The 8641-nt window shown below is 28.1% G+C and overlaps 1 long non-coding RNA gene across 2 annotated transcripts; it reads right to left on the reverse strand.

Annotated features, from left to right (window-relative positions):
* Nucleotides 1–4: 4 nt before the first annotated feature.
* Nucleotides 5–8441, reverse strand: LOC136085757 (uncharacterized). 2 transcript variants are annotated; one of them, XR_010641157.1, is made up of 3 exons: nt 8078–8441; nt 1293–2690; nt 5–1127 (listed from the first exon to the last, which is right to left on the reverse strand). It is a non-coding gene; the product is annotated as an uncharacterized LOC136085757 (long non-coding RNA). The 2 variants fall into 2 exon arrangements; XR_010641156.1 differs by having other exon boundaries at nt 1280–2690.
* Between the last annotated feature and the right edge of the window lie 200 nt (nt 8442–8641).

Here is an 8641-nt window from a genome sequence, read left to right on the forward strand (position 1 = left end):
TCCATTTCTCTAAATAATGTATTATCATTTATGAATGATTTTTTTTTTCCTGCACTCTTTTAATATAAATATAAGTTATAGAATAAACATTATTGAAATAATACAGTCAAAATAAATATAATAATACGTTGCACAAATATAAATAAAAGATTATCGTACTTTTTTTCAGATCGGCTCTCGAGGTAGCAAATTTTTTAAAGGTACTATAAAATTAATTTTTGAATACTATAACAGAGTTTTCTTATACTTTACTATGTTTTTTATAACATGGATAACGAATAACTGTCACCAAGAATTGTTACTTCTGCTTGAGCTATTTGCGACACCATGCACAACAGTAGTTATTTATACATTGGTCTTTATTTGTTAACAAACAGGAAGTATGAAACCAACGACCACAATCATTAATGCAATCCATTAAGCCAATTAATGAAATATTTATCGGTGGCTCGTCAGCTCCACATAAAAGCAAATGTTGTCATTTATGTTTTGCTTTGTTTTAAAGTTCTTTTTTCCGGAATATCTTTAGATTTTTTTATTTGATTTGTCCACGGGCTTAGGAATTTGTTGAAAAACCACTTGACTCAAAGATGTTGATTGGTTAGCACTTATGTAGCTACTCTCATACGCCTGGTCATCTGCTTTTGATGTTGGTTGATTATGGTCTGCAAGAGGTGGTGAAATAATTTTGTTAATGCTAACTGTGGTATCAGGTTTTCTTCTGATATAATTGGCGATTGTTGTAAATCTTCAACAGGTAGTTGTAATTTTGCAACATTATCTAGTGATGTTTGCGCTGGTAATGCAACAATGAGTGTAGGTTGCGTTTGTGGTTGCAGTTCATGTATAAGGGTTTGCAGACCAACATTTAAAGCTGTAACTTTTGACACATTACCAATGTTTTCATTTTTTCAATGGCAGCAATATATCCAGTAAAAGCTGCACTTGGTTGTTCAGCAATAAGAGAGGCTAAATCCTTAAGAACAACCATTGCGTTTTTGAATCTTTCCATTCGAGTTGTTTTAGGCATTTCAAATATTGCTTGTGTAGCTATACTAGAGGCAGAAGAAACAACCGTACTGGAAGAAGATTCGGTGAAAACACTCGGCAAAAACTCTCTTTTCCACCTATAAAAATATGTGCAGAAGAGAAATGCTTAATTAATATTAAAATATAAAATTGTAGCTTATAAAATTGTTTTTTTTAATACGTCTTTATATTACCAACAGATTTTAAATAAATCAAACTAAAAATAATAGGAAAAAATAAAAACTGTTACATGTTATGCATACTTGGATAAAACTGAAAGTGGTTAATATAAAGGTTCGTTGTTAAATTTCCATAGAGCAAAGAGATGTCGGCACGGAACTCCCATTTGTGTTGACATATTTCAAAGTTCTATTTCTTTAGAAATTATTCCTGCGGCGTAGCCTGTACAGAGATTGTAGTATTCAGAAACGTTTGGTTGAATGACTATAGGTGTTTTAATAATCATTTCAATTTGGTGATGATGAGTTTCAAACGAGCGAACTTCCATTATGGTCAATAAATTTTTATCAAACCATGTAATGATAACTGAGCATATATTAAAACACGTTTGAGCGCGCTATGAAACCTTTCAATTCTGTTATTTGTTTTGTTTCCAAGATGCATTATCTTTGATTTACCAAATGACGTAATGTTTTTTTTAAAAGGAACCCAATTTTGTAAAATATAGTCGTAGAAATTATTCGATAAATGTTTAATTTTATCAATTTCGTTATCAAAATCATTAGAAGTTTTTGAATTGAGCAAAGTTTCAAAGTGGTCCATACAAACTTCTTTATTGTGTACTTTATTTAAGCCGCAAAGAAATTTATCAGCAGCCTTCAAGATATGGAAGTAACAAATACTAATATGAATATTTGGAAAAATTGTCTCAATAGTGTTAATTTCGGCTAAATCTTTATCGACAATAAAACATTGAACCCCAGTTATATTGTTGAGTTCAGAAAATATTTGAAGAAATTTTTCTATATGAGATTGATCTTCTTTAGCAAGAATACCAAATCCAACTGGTTGTCCCAATCAAATTTTGTCCTTCACTAATATAGTGTAAAGAGAATAACGCATTTTATTTGTTTTGTAAGTTGCGTCCATTTCAATCACTTCTTTAAACTTTGAAAATAACATTTGCTGGTGTACAGCTTGCAAAAGTAACACTTCGAAAAGGTTATCTTTTCCTGAAATTATTAGACTAATTTCTCCGGGTTGTGAGAGTGCACTTTGAACAGCTTCATTAACAGAGCCAACACTTTTTAGCAGTTTTTGCTTCAAATCATACAAATCTTTTACACGTACATGAGAGCCTTCTTGGTGTAATACATCAGATGCAAGTGTCGGATTGGCATGTATTGGAAGCAAGTTATCAATTTCAGCTTGTCATTCAGGTACTGCTTTGCGATAATCGTGGTATAGGTGATATAACTCCGAAGATACTTCATAATTACTGTGCAATAAATCAGCTCTTGTAACAACAAACTTTTTAAGAACCCGATTATACGTTACTGATATTTTAAACAAACATCCTTTTGCAAAGACGAGTTGAATTTTCCTTTTCTCCTTACCTCTGGTTTTAAAATCACCAAAGTGTTTACATTGCCAATTAAGTTGCCAATATTTAATTTTCTCCCGCAACTGTCCATTGCAACCTGTAAAAAAATGATAATTAAATTTAGGGGCATTTTATTAAAAAACTATACTGTTATACTTCTTAATGAAATTGGACCTTTTTTTTGGGCCCAAAGTAACTTAGAAATAATCACAAAGAACTTATTATAAATATCTACATATATTATAAAGTAATCCTAACTTAACTTGTGCTATAATGTAATAAATATACTAAAACTGCTAAAAACCGCTTTGGCATACAAATGAAAAGTTTCTCAAACATGAAAACATCAAAATGTTTTATTTTTAATATAAATAATTTTTTTTTTCCAATGGTAATTATCTAGGCGCTTTGGTGCAGAACAGCTTCTCCCATAAAACACAATCTTGCGTAGTGCAAACTTTAATGTTAATGGAGGTGTATGCTCATTAATTTTAAGTTTATTTTTTGAGTTTTGTGTTTGACTTTAGCGGATGATGTTGGGGATTAGTATGGTCTCCAAAAATGCAGCAATAGCGGGTGCAATGGGTGCTTGACCGCATTTGGCTTTACCTAATAATGTTGGCAAGTAGTATGGTCTACAGTGACACTGGAATAATAAGTGCAGTGTGTGCTTTGCACTATTTGTCTTGCAGAGATGCTGGAATCAAAGAATTTCTGTAAGGCAAGATGTCTTTTACTCTAACTCTCAATAATTACAATGGGTGCAAATAAAGCATTGTACAAAAATTGTAAAATGCTTTGTGTGTCAATTCAAAAAAAGAAAATAGTTATCTTAAAACAAGGTAACTTACTTTAAAAATTTGTTCTAAAACATTTGAGTGACATGTATTTTTTGACAAATAAAAAGAATTTAGTCAAGCTAAAATAGGAAGAAAAAAAATAGATTCTTTTTGGATGGATGTATAAAACATTTATCACCTTTTAATTTTGATGTTCAAAGTTAATAAAAATATTTATAAATTTTAGATAAAAGTCATTACGCATTTGAACAAGCAAGACGTGTTTATAAAGCGAAAAAGTTATTATGTATTATATATTATTTTATTATTAAATAAATAATATTATTATTTTATTATATATATATATATATATATATATATATATATATATATATATATATATATATATATATATATATATATATATATATATATATATATATATATGTATATATATATATATATATATATATATATATATAAATATATATATATATATATATATATATATATATATATATATATATATATATATATATATATATATATATATACCTCAATATATTTATTATGGCAGTTACAATCGACCAAATAGAGAAAATGATGAAAAAAATGTTTAAGGAGTTTAAGAAGGAAACTGAAATGATAAAACAACAAGAATGTGTTAAACATAAGTAGTAGCAAAAAAATACGAAATTAAAATATTATGGATAATGCTGAATCAAATATTAATGAAAATTGTAAACAGATTAAAAAAATTAAAAAAAGAGGTTGATGATATTAAAGTGAGCCTAAATTTTCACAAACATCTAATAGATGAAAAAAGTCTGTCTTTAATTCTCAAGAGAAGTGTAAATCAACAAGCGCAAAATCAAATCAAATCAAATATTTCAAAATAGTTATAACATTTCAAGGAAATTTACAATAGTACAAGCACTAATATAAAGTAAATACCTGAATATACAACATAATCTTATAGTCAATGATGAAAATAGTAATAATAACTGATAACAATAATACTAATTATAATAATAATGATAATAATAACAACAATAATAATAACAATAATAATAATAATAATAGTAACAAAATGATAACAATTATAATAAAAGAAGAATTTCATAAATAAGGACAATAACAGCAGCAGCAAATATAAATTTAGTGAATAATGACAGCGACAACAAACATTTAGTACGAATAAAAATGGCAGATAGAAAAAAATTTCAAAATGTTAAAAATATCAAATAAAAACCTGAAGGATCACAAATTGTTATACATACTAAAGAATTCCAATATTAATTTGTAGAAATATTTAATTGTATTTTTTTAACAAATAATTAAAAAGTGTGATTTTGAAGTCAGAGATTGAATTAAGAGATTTTAGATCAGGAGGTAGTTTGTTCCATGAGGTAATAGATTGATATTTAATGGATTTATTTCCATATTTAGCAAAGTGGTGTTTTGGAATAACTAAGTTTAAGCTACTGATGGAGCGAAGAGAATAGTGACTATTTGTACTTGTAAAGAAATTGTTGAATGATAGGGGAAGGCTTTTGTGATGATAATTCCAGACAAATTGGCAGTTAAAGAATATCACAAGGTCGCTTAATTTCAATATATTGGAAATTAGGTATAGCGCCTTAGATTTAAAGTTATTGTACTGAAAATATATTATTTTCAAGGCTTTATTTTGAAGATGGGACAACCTTAAAATGATTTGCCTATGGGATTGTCCCCATACTTGACATGCATATCTTAGATGGGACCCAAATATAGCATGATATATATTTAGCAGAGTTTCTAGATTTACATAATGGCAGACTTTGGCTAGCATTCCATTAATCTGCTGAGTTTCATTGCTAAGTCATTCAGATAGCTTTGAAAAGAAAAATTAGAATCAATTTTAATCCCAAGATATTTAATAGAGTTTAAAGAATAAATTTTTTGTCCGTTTAGTCTGAAATTTAAGTGCTTATTAATTGGTACCAGATTGGATTTAAAGATGATCAGCTCTGTTTTCTTAGAATTGAGAGAAAGTTTATTAGAGCGAAGCCACTGAACAAGATTTCCAAGATCATGATTAATATATTTGTTGATTTTTTTAAGTGATTTGTCAACCAGTAGCATGTTAGTATCATCAGCAAAATGCTAAGCAGCAAATTTAAAAGAAGTATTCAAGTCATTAATAAAAAGAAGAAAAAGAAGTGTTCCTAACACTGAACCTTGTGGGACATCATTTGAGCAATTCTGTAAATCAGATTTAGTGCCATTAATGGAAACAAACTGTGTTCTGTTTTGGAGATTTTAGTGGGATGCCTCTGATTCCATAGTATTCCAATTTTGTGAAAAGGATGGAGCGATCCACAGTATCAAAAACTTATTGCAAATCTATAAACACCCCACATGCAAAGTGTTTATTATCTAGAGCTCTTCTAATTTTCTCAGTAATTTCAATAAGTGCGAGGGTTGTGGAATGTTTGCTTCGAAATTCATATTGATGTTGGTACAAGCATCAAAATTTTTCTAGAAACTTGTATAGCCTGTTTTGCATAGCCTTCTCAAAAAGTTTGCTTAGGTTGGAAAGAAGGGAATCGGGCCGATAGTTAAAAAAGTCTAGTAAGGAGCCTTTTTTATAAATTGGAATGACTTTAGTTACTTTGAAAACTTCAGGGAATTTGCCACTTTTAAAAGAATTATTTATTATAATTCTAAGAGGTTTGGAGATTATGTGAGAAGTAAGTTTAAGAAAAAATGTAGGTATGCTGTTACGTCCATAACTTTTATCACTTTTAAGAGCATTATTATTAAGACTAGATACTTCATCTTCACTCACAGGGTCAATAAAAAAAGAATTAGCATTAGGCAAAATAAGAAAGTCACTTTAAGTACGTTTTGATGGCATGATTTTATTGAGTAGTTTTTCACGAATGGAGACAAAGTAATTATTAAATATATTTGAAACATTGGCATGGTCTGTGATGATATTTTCATTCAGATTTAGCTGAGTAGGTATTTTATGTAATGATGCTTTAACATTTATGATATCTTTTATGCTTTTCCATGTATTTTTTATGTTGTTGATGTTTTTATTAAAATAAGTTATGTAGTAAAATTTTTTACTACTTTTTAATAAGTTGCTAATTTTATTTCTATAGAATTTAAATTTTGTGAAAAGTTCATTTTTAGTAGTAATGTTTTTACACCTTGCAAATTTTTTATAGAGTTTGTTTTTGACAGAAATAGATTTAAGTAAGCCTTTAGAGATCCAGGGTTTAGATTTAAGTTTTATTTGATTTTTAGTCAAAGTTTTATAGGGGACACATTGGTCTAAAACTCTATTAAACGATTTTAAAAACTGATTGATGAATTCATTAATATTGTTATCTTTTTTAATCATAAGCTCCCAGCTGATTTTAGAAATTTCTAGAATAAATTTGTTAGAGTCAAACTTTTTTAGACATCGTCTAGAAATTTTAACTTTATTTGGTTGGTTGGACGTGCCAGGAACACAGACAAATTGTGCTATGTGATCCGTGATAGAAATAGTTAGGTTACCTGAGAGATGATCAGAAGAGTAGAAGTTCATAAAGATGTTATCAATGAGTGTTTGAGATTTAGCTGTTATATGAGTAGGTAGGATTACAAAGGATTAAATGAGTACGAACAAAAGGTATCAAGGTAGTTGGAAATAGGATTAGATTCACTATAGCTCAGTAGATCTGCATTAAAATCACCCATTAAAAAGATCAACTTTTGTTCTTTGCTTAACTTTTCAAGAAGTGGAGTTAAAACTTTTGTATTGAAATCATTTTGATTCATTGATGGATGACAATATATACAACCAATTAGGACATTTGTTTTGTGTGGCTAAATGATTTCAACAAAAACAGACTCAAGTAACTTTGGAAAGTAAATCTTTGAGTCATGACGAACTACATAATTCAAATTAGACTAGATATAAAAGAGCACCACCTTATTTGGCCTCAGTGGGGCAATGCTCAATATTGAATCCATTGTTTTCAGAGTGTTTTATTTTTCATAACTTGATAGGCAGAATGCTATTATAATGTTTTATTATTGAGGCTAATGAATTAACTGAAGAGTGGTTAAGGATATAATGAATAAGATGAGATTATAATGAAAGAGTAGTTACGAGGCAAAATGGATTTGCATAAGAACAGTATATATAACACAGTATAGGTAGGTTATACAAAGTTAAGTAGACAGTGTTGAAAATATTAAGTAGATGTTGACAACTAACAAAAACACTAACAAGTCCATATAATATGGAAACAATATACTTGGGAAGAATGTTGAAATAATCACAAGGTAAAGAGTAAATAAAAATAAGTATACAAACTAAATGTTAAAACAAGCACAAAGAAAAGAATAAATAGAAAAAAAATGTAAAAATAATAAATAAAGTTCAAATGATGAAAAATGATAGTTATGTAAATATATAATAAATAACATAAATTGAAAGGTTAAATTTTATACCATTTATATAATAACTAATATAAGCTATAGACATATATAGATAGTTATATAGGTATATAGTAATTTATTTATATATATGAATAAATTATATGTTATTATAGATATATTAGCTATATAGATACAATTATAGTTTTATAAAGTAATGAGAATAAATAACCTACAAGTATTAATAAATTGTTCAGAAAAATAGTAAATAAATGTGGCTAACCAATAATCATCAAAAAGAAAAAAATTGGGAAGTTTAAGAATCTTTAAATCTTTTGCTTTCCAATAGATTCGCGCTATTTTTTTTCGGTTTTTCTTCTCATTTTTTATTTATGTTATACTTTTCTTCTTGCTTCTTTTCTTCTTGTTTGTTGGATAATCCGAATTATGGCTCGTATTTTTGCTTGCTGCTTTAGGGTTACTTTGTATTAATATAGTTCGCAATTAAATTATTTTGATATCTTTCTGATTGATTTAATAATAGATTGATAATTATAAATTTCGACTCGATAAAATAATAAATATAATAAACTTTAACGTAGAATTTAGACCGCCATCTTTCCCGGCTACGTATCAGTTCCGAGTTCATCCGTCTCGAAAGTGACTAAGCAATACTAAGTAACCGAATTAGGTGATAGTAATACTAAGTAACGAATTATCAAAAGTGACAAAGTAATACTAAGTAACGAATTAGAAACGGCTAAGTATCAGTTCCGAGTTCATCCCTCTCAAAAGTGACTAAGCAATACTAAGTAACGAATCTACATTTATTAAAATTAGAAGCAAA

Source organism: Hydra vulgaris, chromosome 10 (assembly GCF_038396675.1).
Source record: "Hydra vulgaris chromosome 10, alternate assembly HydraT2T_AEP".
In the NCBI taxonomy this organism is placed as follows: Eukaryota; Metazoa; Cnidaria; class Hydrozoa; order Anthoathecata; family Hydridae; genus Hydra; species Hydra vulgaris.